Consider the following 16,414-nt stretch of genomic DNA (forward strand, 5'->3'; position numbering starts at 1 on the left):
ATTTTGAACTACATAATTATAATGATTATAGACAGGGAGTTCCAAAGGGCCAGAGTGTGGTGGTGGAACAAGCTGCTGGCAGTGGTGAGGCAGAGGACGCTGAGGTAACCATTGAGTGTTTGAGGAACGGAGGGTAAACATGGGAACGGAAAGACAGTGGAGAAAGCAACGGCAAGGTGCTGCAAAGAAGAAAGACTTGCATTTATATGGCGCCTTTCATGACCACCGGACGTCCCAAAGCGCTCTACAGCCAATGAAGTACTTTTGGAGTGTAGTCACTGTTGTAATGTGGGAAAGGCGGCAGCCAATTTGCGCACAGCAAGCTCCCACAAACAGCAACGTGGTAATGACCAGATAATCAGTTTTTTTTTCGTGATGTTGACTGAGGGATAAATATTGGCCTCAGGACACCGGGGATAACTCCCCCTGCTCTTCTTCAAAATAGTGCCGTGGGATCTTTTACAGCTACCTGAGAGAGCAAATAGAGCACTTGATGACTCATCCGAAAGACAGTGCTCTAACAGTGCTTCACTCCCTCAGCACTGCACTGCGAGTGCCAGCCTAGCTTTTTGTGCTTGGGTCCCTGGAGTGGGATTTGAACCCACAACCCTCTGACTCAGAGACGAGAGTGCTGCCCACTGAGCCACGGCTGACACATACTGAGTGAGCATCGGGCGAGATCAGGATCGGTTTCATCAGTGATGCCGGACACCCCTTGACTACTGAGCTTCGCATATGGCAACTTAGGGGGAGATATTGGAGGAAGTTCAACACCTGTGGGACCATAACCCTCGTGGGGGAATCTAGAACTAGGGGCCATAGTTTCAGAATAAGGGGGTCGCCCATTTAAAGCGGAGATGAGGAGGAATCTCTTCTCTCAGAGGGTTGTAAATCTGTGGAATTCTTTGCCCCAGAGAGCTGTGGAGGCTGGGTCATTGAATATATTTAAGGTGGAGATAGACAGATTTTTGAACGATAAGGGAGTCGAGGGTTATGGGGGGGCGGGCAGGGAATTGGAGTTGAGGCCAAGATCAGATCAGCCGTGATCTTATTGAATGGCGGAGCAGGCTCGAGGGGCCGAATGGCCGAATCCTGCTCCTATTTCTTATGTTCTTGGAACGCTGCAAGAGCTGGAACTTGCAGAAAGAAGAGACACCTGACACAAAACTAAACAAGACACATTCCACTTTTCCCATGTTTACTGGTTAACTTGGACCTTTCGGAAATTTGATGTACATCAGTTTTGCAAAGACAATTTATTGGTTTCATGAGACTCGGCAGACGGGAAGCCTCATCGGCACGATTCGTTGTAAAACATGGCCCTCCTGCACTCTTGCTCAATCTTGCCCAGCTTAATCTCGATATCTGCCGGCACCTCTGGGATGGCCATGCGGACGAATTTCTGGACGGCCAGGAAACCGTGCTCCAGCGCCACTGCAAGTAGGAAGTAGTGCAAGTCCGGGAGGTCGGCAAAGAGCTTCCTGAATTCCGGGGACAAACTGATGAGTCCGCAGTTGGTTATGATCGCCAGGGTGGTGAGATATTCGAAGGCCAGCTGCCAGGATCCAATATTGGAGGAAGGCACTGGGAATTGCCTCTGCAAGACACTACTATACTTCAATCCCTCCAACTTAATCCCCAATAGGTTGTTGAGAAAACTGAAGGAACCAGCAAGCGGGTAGACACTTGAGAAAAGGGTCACGTATCCAAACTTTAGGAACAGCTCCAGGTAATCTTCCAGCAGGCCGTCCTTCGAATCCTTGAGGTTACCTTCGGTTTCGATCAAGTGGAGTGCAACATTGGTTGGAGGCAGAAGCTTCTTATTTAACCGGATCATCCTCAACTTGGTTGTCCAGTAAGGGAGCACTGTGTCGAAGAAGTGGCCCATGATTTGGTGGACAAGGAGTTGAGCAGAAAGTGCATCCGCCAACTGCTTCATGTCTCTCAAGTAGAAGGCAAAATAGTAGTGCATCCCGAAATTGTTGATGAGGTAGAAGATGAGGACCTTGATCAACAGGTAGTTCTCGTGGGTGGAAGCCAGACGATGGTTCTCCCGTTCCGTGATGTGCTTGGCCATGAAAAGATACATCTTGTTCAGAGCTTCCACCACGGTGCTGTAGACCAGGATGGGCGCGTAGGTCAACAGCAAGCTCTGAACGGATCGCTGTTTCACGTCGTTTTCCTTCGCCACCCTGTCGGCGTCAAGGAACATGGACATGAGGAAGATGGTGAGAGCGATGCTGACGATGAGGAACGGGGCGGACCTGAACAAGATCCCGACGGTGCGACGCTTGGCCTCCAATGCCGGTTCTTTGATCCCGGTGACCTTGTTTAATCCCATCGTCTCCTCAAAGCCGGCCCTGACCTTCTCGAAGTTCTCCATCTGGCGGAGGGTCCCCCACTGGAAGGTCAGCTCCGAACTGCGGCGCTTCCAGCCCTCAAGGAACACCGTGGACCAGATGATGTTGTAGAGAGCACAGACAATGCACCCGCCGTAATCTTTCAGGTTGGTCACGTAGAAGAAGAGCTCCAAGAGCGCCCTGAAGGCAAGGCCCCAGGTGAAGTATCCCAGGAAGCTAAAGAACAGGGCAACCGATTCACCAAAGTAGTTCCTCAAAGCCTGGACGGGTTGGTTAATGAGATAAGCCCGGTTGTTCCAGACATGCTTCAGATTCTGCAGTTCCTCCCTGTTGTGCATGGGGTACATCTTGCTCAGCAGTTTGCTGCTCCAGAGCTCTTCGAAGATGGGCTTGCCGGGGTAGAGTTTGGCCCTGGGCTCACCGGGAATGTGCTGCTCGTCCCTGGCCTTGAGGTGGTCCAGCAGGAGTTTGATGATGTACAGCATCTCCGCCGTGCTCAGCAGCTGAGAGTCCTCATCCCTGAAGTTGTGCTTGTCCTTGAAGCTGAAGGGCTTGAAGTTGCCGTCACCGTAGACCTTCATCAGCGCCGCCTCCTCGGCACCCCGCAGCAGCCTCTCCAACGTGGCGCCGATCAGCAAGACCGTGCCCCTGCTCTCCGACCGCCCCACCACCTTGACCTTCAGCTCTGCCCCACCCTCCGACTTGGCCTCCTCGATGCGGGACATCAGCCATTCCACGGTCTCCTGCTTTGTCTCTGGGGCCAGGTCCAGGACGACCAGGGCCAGGGGATAAGCAGCACTGCTTCTTGAATCATCGTCCATCAGTCGACTCGAGCGTCACTGTTGCCAGCCCAATCGTTTGCCTACTGCAAAAGTTCTTGGGCTCCCACCTCGCTCAGAGCAAAAAAAAAAAAAATCAGCAAGCTACATTACTCTATGAGGAATGCGGAGTCGGAATTGTTTTGTACCTAGCTTTCGTATACATTGCAGTTCAGTTGAACTGGTTTCTGGTTCACGGTTGAGCGAAGTTGCTCAATGGTTGAGGGTTGTGCATACATTAACTGGTCAGCTTTGTGATGTCACTGCCCATGTCACCAGTTATGAAATAGCTTACTTTTTTTCCCCCGAGGGTGTATAATAATAGCAACTGCTACCTCCCCCTTTTTATGTGTGCACCTGCGAGTATGCTCACTGGTTTCCTCATCATAGGCGGTCCCTCGAAGCGAGGATGACCCGTATCCACGCCAAAAAGGGGTGGGTTCACAGGTGTTTCAATGAAGGACTTGATATTCCCGATCCCGAACTACATCCTGAAGGGTGGAAGATGCCCGTGGGTGAATGTTTTTAACATGTGGTGGCCGTTGCTCGCCAGCCACTTTTTTCACTGGTTTATAGAGCTGTTGGGAGGGCAGGTCGGAGTGCCTCCTCGTAGGACTGCTCCTGGGCCTGGCCAAGGTGGCCATTAACTGGTCCAGGCAGCGGGTGGTCGAGGGGGTCGTTCAGCCCGACTGCCTGCCTCTCTTCCGCAGCTACGTTCGCGCCAAGGTGTCCCTGGAGATGGAGCATGCGGCCTTCCGTGGGAGGTGGGCACCAGAGGGACTGGCGTGCATCATTTCAACAAGGATCAATTAATTTAAATTGGTTTGACAAGGTTCCCTTTTAATGTTCAATTGTTTAATTTATGGGTTTTGGTGCCCTTAAAAAAAAGGGGGCACTTGATTTAAAAGTTTTACCAAAATAGTTGTAGAGCTGTTGAGTTGTGAGTGGCTTAGCCAGTCACGTGATGTTCACAAGACTCAATAAAACCCCAGCCAGTTGAGTTCAGGGGATCCACGATGGGGCAGGTGGTTGTGAGCCTGGTGGGTGAACTGGTAATGTGTAGTGTGATTGTTAAACCTTTTGCTAATAAACCAACTAGTTCTTAATAGCAATGGGGTTGCTATGAATTCTTAAGCAAAGAACCCATGAAGCAAATACATTACACTTCCTTCCCTTTTTTTTCTGGGCTAATTGCTTTATTCGACAGAATGGAGGAGGGAAAGCGATTGGGCAAAGACAGACTGGTATTGGCAAGAAGGCAACTAAAATTGAGGCCATAAATATAAGATAATTACTAATAAATCCAATGGGGAATTCAGGAGAAACTTCTTTAAAGAGTGGTGAGAATATGGAATGCGCTACCACAAAGGAGTAGTTGAGGCGAATAATGTAGATGCATTTAAGAACATAAGAAATAGGAGCAGGAGTAGGCCATTCGGCCCCTCGAGCCTGCTCCACCATTCAATGAGATCATGGCTGATCTTCGACCTCAACTCCACTTTCCTGCACTGTCCCCATATCCCTTGATTCCCTTAATATCCAAAAATGTATCGATCTCAGCCTTGAATATACTCAAAGACTGAGCTTCCACAGCCCCCCTGGGGTAGAGAATTCCAAAGATTCACCACCCTCTGAGTGAAGACATTTCTCCCCATCTCAGTCCTAAATGGCCGACCCCTTATTCTGAGACTGTGACCCCTGGTTCTAGACTCTCCAGCCCGGGGGAAACATCTTCCCTGCATCTACCCTGTCGAGCCCTGTATGTTTCACTGAGATCTGATCTCATCATTCTTTAGAGTTCAGAAGAATGAGAGGTGATCTCATTGAAACATACAAAATTCGTACAGAGCCTTGACAGGGTAGATGCAGGGAGGACTCCTGCTCCTATTCCTTGTGTTCATTCTTCTAAACTCCGGAGAATATAGGCCTAGCCTAGTTAAGGGGAAGCTGGATAAAAGGAATAGAAGGATATGCTGATAGGCTGAGATGAAGGATGGTGGGAGGAGTCTCGTGTGGAGCATAAACGCTGGCAAGGACCAGTTGGGCCGAGTGGCTTGTTTCTGTCCCGTAGACGTCATGTAACATCTCAAAAATCAGAAACGGTTAGAAATTGGTGTGATTACTGCATATAGCACCAGCAATAAGCAGAATCATGGCCGCACCAGCTTGGCATCACAGTGACCACGTGACATCACAAAGCTCCTTGACTTTTATCTTCTCATGCTGAGAAAGGAAATTTTAGGTTTGTTTGAAATCCTAGCTCAAGTGTTGTGAATGGTGTGATATCTTTAGACACCTCTGCACAAGCACCCATACTACAAGATGGCTCCTCACACAAGTGTGTCACATGACTGTGCCACATGATCATTTTTTGTCATTCCACCAGTAGTTGTTATTACATCAGTAGCCCACTAGGAGCTCTATTACAAATGGAATGGGCGGAGGCCTTGTGGAGGACAGTGGGCTTTTGTTACGGTCCGGCTTAGCCTCACTGAATAATTGCCCCATGCAGGAGATGACCTGAGAATCACCATCTCTCGCACGTGTGGACAACAGCTTGCCCAGGCCAGTCGCTTCTGATGTTTAACTTGCGACAGAATGCGAGGGAGCGGGACAGAGCGCGCAAGGGATCCATCCCGTTAAAAGATCCCACGGCACTATTTTGAAGAAGTGTTCTCTCAACCAACATCAAGAAAATACACTGGGCTAGATTTTCGGTCTGTTGCCGCCTCTGTTCGCGCTCCGGAGGGGCGGGAATGGCGGTGGAAATCACTTCCGGGCGGGCCGCCGGGACATTCAGTGCGGGGCTTGCGTTCTTGCATTGGACTGTACAGCCACCCGAGAGCTCACTTTTAGAGTGGAAGCAAGTCTTCCTCGATTTCGAGGGACTGCCGATGATGATGATTGGCCCAGGACACTGGGGATAACTCCCCTGCTCTTCTTCAAAATAGTGCCATGGGATCTTTTACATCCACCTGAGAGAGCAGAGCTCGGTTCAACGTCTCATCCGAGAGACGGCGCCTCTGACAGTGCGGCGCTCCCTCAGGCCTAGATTTTTGGAGACAGGATAGGGTCCCCTCCCAAGTGACTCACCCACTCTCTGGCAGTGAAAGGCCGCAGTCTCCTTGGAAAGGAAGATGTTTTGGTGAAGCCCAATGGGATCGTGCCGGGGATAGGACAGCCAGCTTTCCTCTTGGTCCTCAAAGTAATACAGCACAAAGTCCTTCAGGATGGGGAGACAATGCCAAGGGGAGCCAGGAGAAGACTGAAGCACCTTTCGAGGAAACAGAAGGCCGGTAATTGGGAACAACACAGTCCAACATTGAGAAAGACACACACACACACACACACACACACACACACACCCAATACACAGAGCAAGTTCGTCGAGCCTCGCTGATCAGGAGTGAGACCCAGCTCACCTTTGTTTAAAAAGAATAAAAAAAAGACTTGCATTTATATAGTGCCTTTCACAACCATCGGATGTCTCAAAGCGTTTTACAGCCGATGAAGTGCTTTTTGGAGTGTAGTTCGGTGGTCGTGAGGAGCGCTATATAAATGCAAGCTCCAGGTGAATGACTTCAGTGGTTATTCCTCACCTTCTGCCCCTCGGTGGGGAGTGGAGGTGACACAATGCTGAAATGATGTATCTACTCACTCAGTCTTTCTATTCTCCAGTGAGCAGCGATAAGTATTTCTAGAGGGTCCTACTGATCATGCTCCTGATTGATTTTCAAGGACTACCTAAGCCCAGATAAGCCAAACCACCCTTCAACTTTCATTGCGGTCGTCTACATAGAATATTGTAGCAGTTGCCTGAGAAGGGGTGTAACTAATGTTCACTAAGTTGTTTCTTGGGATGAGAGGGCTGCCCTACGAGGAGAGATTGTGTAGAATGGGCCTACACTCTCTGGAGTTTAGACGAATGAGAGGTGATCTCATTGAAACATATAAGATTCTTAGCGGGCTTGACAGGATAGATGCTGAGAGGATGTTTCCCCCCGGGCTGGAGGAGTCCAGAACGAGGTGTCATCGTCTCAGGATAAGGGGTCGGCCATTTAAGACTGAGATGAGGAGAAATTTCTTCACTCAGCGGGTTGTGAATCTTTGGAATTCGCTGCCCCAAAGGATTGTGGATGCTCAGCCTTTGAGTATATTCCAGACTGAGATTGACAGATTTTTGAACTCTAAGGGAATCAAGGGTTAGGCCTGGAAAGTGTTGAGGTTGAATGGCGGAGCAGGCTCGAAGGGTCGTAGGGCCTACTCCTGCGCCTAATTCTTACGTTCTTAAGGAATTCTCTGTACAGGTCACTGGCCAACTGAGCCTTGCTTCCTCTATTCTGGGAGAAACCTGTTGTTGTCAAGGAGACCATCTCTTTCTGGGTTACCTTCAAGTATGTTCGGTGCCCATTCGCTGCACCTTCCACGAAGGCCTCTATGAATGCCGATGGGTAGGTCAGGAGGTCGTGGGCACTCCAGCGCTGACCCTTGGAAAGCCACACTGTGAATATCAACAGCCCCTTCAGTTGCTGCTGTAGCTCCTTCAGGTGACTGTGAACTGGGAATAAATGCAGAGATGTGATGTTAAACCCAATCCAAGAAAGCTCGGTGCTCCAGAGATGGTTATTAGCCATGTCCCAGACCAGGGTCACGGGACCAGGGTTCAAACCCGGGACCCTCTTGGCAAGCGCATTCATCATGGGGCATTCGTCTACCACTTTGCCTTTGTTACCGCTAGACTTGACCATTCCAACGCACTCCTGGCCGGCCTCCCACGTTCTACCCTACGTAAACTAGAGGTCATCCAAAACTCGGCAGCCCGTGTCCTAACTCGCACCAAGTCCCGCTCACCCATCATTCCCTGTGCTCACTGACCTGCATCGGCTCCTGGTTAAGCAACGCCTCGATTTCAAAATTCTCATCCTTGTTTTCAAATCCCTCCGTGGCCTCGCCCCCTCCCTATCCCTGTAATCTCCTCCAGCCCCACAACGCCCCCCTCCTCCACCCCCCCGACAAGATGTCTGCGCTCCTCTAATTCTGCCCTCTTGAGAATCTCTGATTATAATCGCTCAACCATTTGTGGCCGTACCTTCTATTGCCTGGGCCCCAAGCTCCCTGCCTAAACCTCTCCGCCTCTCTACCTCTCTTTCCTCCTTCAAGACTCTCCTTAAAAAACCTACCTCTTTGACCAAGCTTTTGGTCACCTGCGCTAATTTCTACTTATGCGGCTCGGTGTCAAATCTTTTATCTGATAATACTCCCGTGAAGCGCCTTGGGATATTTCACTCTGTTAAAGGCGCTATACAAATACAAGTTTTTGTTGTTGTTGTTAATGTGCCCATCCAACGGTGAGAGATCCTTACCTATCTTAGCATACGCCTGAAGCGCTTCTCTGTGACATCCCGGGGGACCTTTCAAGTAGTAGAACTCTGTCAGTTCCAAAACGTTAAGGAACGGGCTCAATGTCCCAAACCAGGTCGCTGAAGAGTTCACCGCCAGGCCAGCCACCACCTGGGAGAGATTGGGCAAAAGGAACATTGGTAAAGGGCAGAATGACCCGTTTGAATTGTTATTTACAGCAGGAATCTGTCTGTCCCAGTGCCCTCACCAGATGGTCCACAGCTGGGATTGAGGGCATTAGGGGACATGACCCTACATAAGAACATAAGAAATAGGAGCAGGAGTAGGCCATATGGCCCCTCGAGCCTGCTCCGCTATTCAATACGATCATGGCTGATCCGATCATGGACTCAGCTCCACTTCCCCGCCCACTCCCCATAACTCCTTATCCCCTTATCGTTTAAGAAACTGTCTATTTCTGTCTTAAATTTATTCAATGACCCAGCTTCCACAGCTCTCTGGGGCAGCGAATTCCACAGATTTACAACCCTCTGAGAGAAGAAATTCCTTCTCATCTCTGTTTTAAATGGGCGGCCCCTTATTCTAAGATCGTGCCCTCTAGTTCTCGTCTTCCCCCATCAGTGGAAACATCCTCTCTGCATCCACCTTGTAGGAGCAGGAGTAGGCCATACGGCCCCTCGAGCCTACTCCGCCATTTAATATGATCATGGCTGATCCAATCATGGACTCAGCTCCACTTCCCTGCCCGTTCCCCATAACCCCTTATTCCTTTACCACGTTGCACAGAGGTGTTTGGCTTTAGTTCCTTGGTAAGCTCTGTCAATGGACCATCAATATCACCACCAACTGCACCACCACCAACACCAACTCGCATTTATATGACGCCTTTAATGTAGTAAAACCGTAGTATAGGGCGCCACCTAGAGGACCGCTGCTCCACCTGGTGGACTAGTGTGGTAATGCGACCATTCGTGTTACTACAATAAAAGCACCAGGTCACCTGACAGGTTCCTGTGTGATGGAGCCATCTTGTCAGCCTGTGTTTGTGATGTCGTGGAGGATATATCACAAAAACGCCCCAAGGCGCGTCACAGGAGCGTTACCCAACAATATTTGACACCGAGCCACACAACGAGATATTAGGAAATCAGTGGTTAGTGGTGTGCCACAGGGATCGGTGCTGGGACCACAACTGTTTACAATATACATAGATGACCTAGAGGAGGGGACAGAGTGTAGTGCAACAAAATTTGCAGATGACACTAAGATTAGTGGGAATGCGGGTTGTGTAGAGGACTCAGAGAGGCTACAACGAGATTTGGATAGGTTAAGCGAATGGGCTAAGGTTTGGCAGATGGAATACAATGTCGGAAAGTGTGAGGTCATCCACCTTGGGAAAAAAAACAGTAAAAGGGAATATTATTTGAATGGGGAGAAATTACAACATGCTGAGGTGCAGAGGGACCTGGGGGTCCTTGTGCATGAATCCCAAAAGGTTAGCTTGCAGGTGCAGCAGGTAATCAGGAAGGCGAATGGAATGTTGGCCTTCATTGCGAGAGGGATGGAGTACAAAAGCAGGGAGGTGTTGCTGCAACTGTATAAGGTATTGGTAAGGCCGCACCTGGAGTACTGCGTGCAGTTTTGGTCACCTTACTTAAGGAAGGATATACTAGCTTTGGAAGGGGTACAGAGACGATTCACTAGGCTGATTCGAGAAATGAGGGGGTTACCTTATGATGATAGATTGAGTAGACTGGGTCTTTACTCCTTGGAGTTCAGAAGGATGAGGGGTGATCTTATAGAAACATTTAAAATAATGAAAGGGATAGACAAGATAGAGGCAGAGAGGTTGTTTCCACTGGTAGGGGAGACTAGAACTAGGGGGCACAGCCTCAAAATACGGAGGAGCCAATTTAAAACCAAGTTGAGAAGGAATTTCTTCTCCCAGAGGGTTGTGAATCTGTGGAATTCTCTGCCCAAGGAAGCAGTTGAGGCTGGCTCATTGAATGTTTTCAAGTCAAAGATAGATAGATTTTTAAGCAATAAGGGAATTAAGGGTTACTGGGAGAGGGCGGGTAAGTGGAGCTGAGTCCACGACCAGATCAGCCATGATCTTATTGAATGGCGGAGCAGGCTCGAGGGGCTAGATGGCCTACTCCTGTTCCTAATTCTTATGTTCTTATGTTCTTATGTTCTTATGAAAGTGGCTCGGTCAAAGAGGTAGGTTTTAAGGAGAGTTTTAAAGGAGAAGAGGGAGGTGGAGAGGTTTATCAACAATGAATATATGAACAATGATGGACAGGAAAAGGCCTTCTGGTCCATCCGGCCTGTCCCACACAACTGTGCTGTCAGGCGCATCACTATCTATAAACTCTGCACGCCGTGTGATCTCCCAGGGGAGGCCAAACACCAGATAAAACTCAGGCCAATTAAGGGGAAACAACCTGTGCACAAGTTAGATATCATTATCATAGGCGGTCCCTCATATCGAGGATGACTTGCTTCCACACCAGAAAGGGATGTGTTCACAGGTGAAGGACCTAATATTCCAGATCCCAAACTACATCCTGAAGGGTGGAAGATGCCTGTGGGTGGATTTTTTTGACATGGGGTGACCGTTGTACACCAGCCACCACACGGGCTTGACAGAGCTAGATCTTGGTCCAGTGGCAAGGGTTAACCAAGATGACTGGAGACCAGCTCTGCTGCACGGACCTAGTGCGCACACATATCAAAGTGTGGGCTAGCCGGTGCTGCCCCTGGGCCCTCGTCTCTCCTGGGCCCCGATCACATCCCTCTACGAACTCTTGCCGCTCCTTCGCCCCGACCTCGCCGCTCCTGCTGTACCTGCCCCGCACTGCAGTCAGCCGTCGCCCTCCTGCAGCAGCACGCGCTGCTCCCTGCAGTGGTATGCCGCCGTACGCTGCTCCCTCCAATGGCCCCGGCCTGCTGATGGTCTCGCAGACCGGGACCGCGCCGATTTCCGGTTTGAGATGTAACAGCTCTTTAAGCAAGTTTTGAAACAGGTTTTTGAGCGGTGGTGCGAGAAGAAATGAAATGTAGTCCGTCTGTCGTTGTTTCCGTTTCTTTTAGACGATTGGAAATTAATTATGACATTCTGCAGCTTACTTCAAATGTACAACATCTGAAGATAAAAGAGAGTCAGCTGAGCTCGTGTGGTTGCACCCTTGCCTTGGGGCTCAAACCCCAAGACCAGCACTTGAGCACATTGCCTGCACCGCCACTCCAGTGCAGTAGTAACTGTTATGTATGTAAATGTGAGGTTATCCACTTTGGTGGTAAAAACAGAGAGACAGACTAGGATGGTGACAGATTAGGAAAAGGGGAGGTGCAAAGAGACCTGGGTGTCATGGTACATCAGTCATTGAAGGTTGGCATGCAGGTACAGCAGGCGGTTAAGAAAGCAAATGGCATGTTGGCCTTCATAGCGAGGGGATTTGAGTACAGGGGCAGGGAGGTGTTGCTACAGTTGTACAGGGCCTTGGTGAGGCCACACCTGGAGTATTGTGTACAGTTTTGGTCTCCTAACCTGAGGAAGGACATTCTTGCTATTGAGGGAGTGCAGCGAAGGTTCACCAGACTGATTCCCAGGATGGTGGGACTGACCTATCAAGAAAGACTGGATCAACTGGGCTTGTATTCACTGGAGTTCAGAAGAATGAGAGGGGACCTCATAGAAACGTTTAAATTCTGACGGGGTTAGACAGGTTAGATGCAGGAAGAATGTCCCCAATGTTGGGGCAGTCCAGAACCAGGGGACACAGTCTAAGGATAAGGGGTAAGCCATTTAGGACTGAGATGAGGAGGAATTTCTTCACCCAGAGAGTGGTGAACCTGTGGAATTCTCTACCACAGAAAGTTGTTGAGGCCAATTCACTAAATATATTCAAAAAGGAGTTAGATGAAGTCCTTACTACTAGGGGGAATCAAGGGGTATGGTGAGAAAGCAGGAATGAGGTACTGAAGTTGCATGTTCAGCCATGAACTCATTGAATGGCGGTGCAGGCTCGAAGGGCCGAATGGCCTACTCCTGCACCTATTTTCTATGTTTCTATGTAAACCTGTAAATACCTTGTTTAACCACCAGAGGGCTCATCCCCTGGAGTCCTAAGGGATCCCACAATCCCTTGGGAGCACCTGTACATAAGGAGGGCCTCACAGGTTGGAGAGGCACGCTGGAGACCTGTAATAAAGGACTGCGGTCACACATTACTTTGAGCTCACAGTATCTGGTCAGATTCTTTATTCAAGACATAACACTAAGGGTCTGCTCCCTCATCAGAATATAATGCGGGTTGGATATTTTTGGTTGTCTAATGCCTCAGTTAGCGACCAGAGGGGGGCGTTAATGCTAGTGTTAGAGCTTAGTGACCAGGAGCGCAGTGTTTCGCGCCCCGACCGAAAATTCATTCGAGGCTCACCGGGGGAGCAAACCGCTAGCACCTAGCCGCTGACGATCGCTCCGATCCTGATATATTCCCGGTGCAACACCCACGCTTGCGCCCCGGTCGGTAAATTCGGTGCGTGCGCCTCATTGAGCGTCCGCCAATAACAACGTCTGGTCCCGGCTCGCAGAGTCGTTAACTGGCGGCTACTTAAAGGGACGAGGGAGCGCTTCGCTGGGAGGTCGCAGTCAGTGCAACGTTTACACACAGCACGGTGCGTGAGCCTCCCAGTGTGCAGCGACAGACCGACCAGCGCTGGTTGAAAACGAGTGATTGTGAAAACTTTAATGGGGGCATTACTCGTCCGGGTCTTTATGACTCGGCTTTTCCCGGGATCTGATTCGGAGTTCTGCGAATGCACAATGGGCCCGCACAATGTACCGACCAAACCTTCGCTATCTCCCCCCCCCCAGCTCTGGTGTGCAACGGCTGATTTTTCTCCCCTGTCAGCTCTTCGACCGATTCTGACGAATTTCCGGGCAGGAGGCGCAAACTTTTTCAAGGTGCTAAAATTACCGCCCCGCCTGGGTTAACACCGTGACAAGAGGCGCAACCAAATTTCTCTCCCTTGTGTCTTTGGAAGCCAGAGAGTTGTGAATTGGGTTGATCTTGGTCGTACCTTGAAGCCTTGATATCGTTGGGGGAAGTTCTTGTTTGCCATTGTAGAGATGAGCCCCAACACAGTCTGAAAAGCGGTTGGATTCAACGGGCCCACAGCACTCCTCAACCCAAACACCTCCATTCCTGGAACCTGGAAGATGTGGTTCTCGCCATCGATCAGTTTCGGCGTAAACTGAAAGACCTGACGAACGATTTCCTCGTCTTGTTTCTGCCAGAGGTCCATCCTATTGGAAGGAAAGTCGATAATATAAAACATCCGTTAGACTGAATAAACGATGATGTTGCTTGGGCTATCTTGAGATAGGCTTGGAATACCTTCAATACAACAGAAGTCTTATAAACTTTATATTTTTGTGACATTTCTGAGGGAATGCAGCACTGTCTTCAGGATGTCTTGCTCTCTCGGGTAGACGTAAAAGATTCCATGGCACTATTCTAAGAAGAGCAGGGGAGTTCTCCCAGTGTCCAGGGGCGGATTAACCACGGGGCAAATTAACCACAGAGCAGATTAACCACGGGGCGGATTAACCACGGGGCAAATTAACCACGGGGCGGATTAACCACAGAGCAGATTAACCACGGGGCGGATTAACCACGGGGCGAAATTAACCACGGGGCGAATTAACCACGGGCCGGATTAACCACGGGGCGAATTAACCACGGGCCGGATTAACCACGGGGCGAATTAACCACAGGCCGGATTAACCACGGGGCGAATTAACCACAGGCCGGATTAACCACGGGGCGAATTAACCACAGGCCGGATGGGGTTGCAGCCTCAGACCCACCAAATAAAAGTAGGAAAAACATCTACGGCCTGCCAAATAGGCTGTAGCGGAGAATGATCGTTTTCTGTGCTCAAGAGAGTGAAAAATCAAATTCAGTCAACGATGGGCCCAATCTGACTGAATGCCCTTTCACGCCTGTGCATTGAACATGATCTGTTGGCTACTATTGAAATGGGAGACATCATTGAGAAATTTGCATGTAGGAAGTCTCGCAATGTTATCTTGTAAAGTATCTACCGGATATATACTAGCTTATACAGGCTAGATTCACTTGTTTATACCGAAATACAGGAGTGCCTGTATACACTAATGTACCTCTATACAGAAGTACTTATATACAGAAGTATCAATATACACTAATGTACCTCTATACAGAAGTTCCTATATACACTAATGTATCGATATACAGAACAGAATATGCACCAGCCTGTTTTATTTCACATGTTATTGAAATAAATTTGCATATATGTATAGGAATTGAGTATTGCAATGTTACCAGAACCAGAAAAAACACCTACTTGATACAGAATATATGCTTTCATTGTTGAATATACCAGCCTATGTTTCCATACTCAGAATCAGAATCATAATGTAACAAACATGAACACACATAACTATCGGCCCATTTGGCTGAGTTTGCCCCAGGCCCACCAGGCCCTTAACCTGGCCCTGCCAATGTCCCTATCAATATTGATCCCTCAACCAACATCACTAAAACAGAGTATCTGGTCCTTTATCACATTGCTGGTTGTGGGAACTGCCACAATTTGATTCCCTACATTGCAACAGCGACTACATTTCATTGGCTGTAATCGTACCTCAAGGGAGAAGGGAATAGAGGGTTATGCGGATAGATTTAGATGAGGAAAGACGGGAGGAGGCTCGAGTGGAGCATAAACACCGGCATGGACTGGTTGGGCCGAATGGCCTGTTTCTGTGCCGTATATCCGGTGTAATCCGGTGTGAAGAGATTTGGGACGTATTGAGGTTGAGAAAGCTGCTACATAAATGTGAGTTATTTATTTCCTTCCATTTCCCTCGTCCTGGTCGACTGATTGAATGAAAGTGTCACATTTTGCGGTAGTTTTGCCCTGGGGAGGGGTCTCACTCACACTGACTCGAAGCAGTAGTATAGTGGTTAAGTTACTAGACTGGTAAACGCAGTAGGTCTGGAGTAATGCTCTGGAGACATAAGTTCCAATCCCAGCTGGGGAATTTAAATTTAGTTAATTAAATAAATCTGAAATTAAAAAGACGAGTCCTAGTAATGCTGACCATGAAACCACCGGATTGTTGTAAAAACCCATCTGGTTCACTAATGGCCTTTAGGGAAGGAAATCTGCCGACCTTACCCGGTCTGGCTGATACGTGACTCGTGACCCACAGCAACGTGGTTGACCTTTCAATGCCCTCTGAAATGGCCCAGTGAGCCACTCAGTTGTCAAGATGCCAGCTCACCACCACCTTCTCGATGGGCAATAAATGCCGGCCTTGCCAGCGACGCCCACATCCCACAACTGAATTTTTTAAAAACTGGATTGAAATGGCCGATATTTACTTCTCCGACGACCCTTACAGCCGGCAGAAGGGGAGACGGAGCTGGATTTTAATCCCGGTAAGTGGTTAAAAGTGCTGAGCCACTACATCACCATCCCAACCCTATCCTTTCTCAAACATGTCTAAAATCGGAAATATCAAATGAAGGTAAATTCTAACTTTTCCTCAACTTTGATAAGGCCTGACTTAAGATCTTCCTGAACATATCCTGAGTTACGACTTTAATTTTAGCCTGCTGTCGTTTGAATACCAATGTGTACTCAAATGGGCCTTTTTCTCTTGCCTCTGAGTCAGAAGGTCGTGGGTTCAAGTCCCACTCCAGAGACTTGAGCACATAAATCTAGGCTGACACTCCCAGTGCAGTGCTGAGGGAGTGCCGCACTGTCGGAGGTGATGTCTTTCGGATGAGACGTTAAACCGAGGCCCTGTCTGCTCTCAGGTGG

At 49.1% G+C, this 16,414-nt stretch overlaps 1 pseudogene; it reads right to left on the minus strand.

Annotated features, from left to right (window-relative positions):
* Positions 1 to 1,291: 1,291 nt before the first annotated feature.
* LOC139237758 (anoctamin-10 pseudogene) lies at positions 1,292 to 3,181 on the minus strand (annotated as a pseudogene).
* Positions 3,182 to 16,414: the final 13,233 nt, after the last annotated feature.

The sequence above is a fragment of the Pristiophorus japonicus genome, chromosome 24, assembly GCF_044704955.1.
Source record: "Pristiophorus japonicus isolate sPriJap1 chromosome 24, sPriJap1.hap1, whole genome shotgun sequence".
Classification (NCBI taxonomy): Eukaryota; Metazoa; Chordata; class Chondrichthyes; family Pristiophoridae; genus Pristiophorus; species Pristiophorus japonicus.